The following is a 1,037-nucleotide window of genomic DNA, read 5'->3' as shown; positions in this document are numbered from 1 at the left end:
TCTTGCCTCTGCCTCTGCCTCTGCCTCTGCCTCTGCCTCTGCCTCTGCCTCTGCCTCTGCCTCTGCCTCTGCCTCTGCCTCTGCCTCTGCCTCTGTTTTTGATGGAAGAGCTATTGACAGGTAGCAGAGACAGCTGAAAGAGGGGTCTATGGGGGTTGCTGTATGGCTTTGCTACTTTAGAGGAAAGGCGTTGTATGCACCATAGCCAAAGAGCAATGTGGCAAATAAGCTCAGTATCCCAGCGACAATTCTGGAGCTGCCTCTTCCTTCTACAAGCACAACAGTGGAGGTGATCAGGTACAGGATGGTTGTTATGAGGGATCTGAAGAAGTGCGACCAAGGCCAGTTGATGAATGATATCTTGGAGTGCAGGTCACACATGTAGAAGACAAGTAAAACAGCAGCAAAGATCATCCCAGTCACCGACAGGGAGAAGAAGGCCGATGTTGTGGACACACTGAAGCAAATCAAAATCACCAGGCACAATATAATCTCAGCAAAAAGGAAATTTCACTTTTTGGTGCGCGTGAAGCTGGTGCAGGCTAACCAGCAGCTGGGGGCCGAAAGACTCTCAGAATCTGCCATGGTGGTGTGCTGGAGTCCCTGGGACATAGAAGCTTGGCTTTCTGGCTCATGGGTTTGCTGTCGCTGCACACCCAGCCATCAGTCCCTCCATCTGGCCAGGAAGGAGACCCCCGGGGCAAAGGAGGGAATGAATCACTGCACCTAGCAAAGCAGGCAGGGCTGGAGGGGCTCACACGTTTATTATCATCAAAATAAAGCCTGTTTCTTGACGGCATAATGTGGTAGTTTTCAAGTTCTTGATAATGTAAGAAATGCAGTCTTACCATCTATTGTTGCTAACTGGAAACTACTTTGCATTATGCCAACATCACTTAAAACTAGAAATGGATACACTGGAATTAGTTATATCACTGAAAGTTGGCAGTATTTAATCCGTATTTTTTATTATTTTTAGTTCATATAAAAATATTGTACTTTGCTTCTATTTGCTCTTTCTTGTTTCCCTTTCATAT

General features: G+C 46.5%; 1 pseudogene; it reads right to left on the bottom strand.

Moving 5' to 3' along the window:
• LOC110295622 overlaps positions 1-585 on the bottom strand; it is a 1,312-nt pseudogene extending 727 nt beyond the window's left edge.
• Positions 586-1,037: the final 452 nt, after the last annotated feature.

This window comes from Mus caroli, chromosome 6 (assembly GCF_900094665.2).
Source record: "Mus caroli chromosome 6, CAROLI_EIJ_v1.1, whole genome shotgun sequence".
Lineage (NCBI taxonomy): Eukaryota > Metazoa > Chordata > Mammalia > Rodentia > Muridae > Mus > Mus caroli.
The sequence above is the reverse complement of the archived record's forward strand: the minus strand, read 5'-3'. Positions and strand labels throughout refer to the sequence as shown.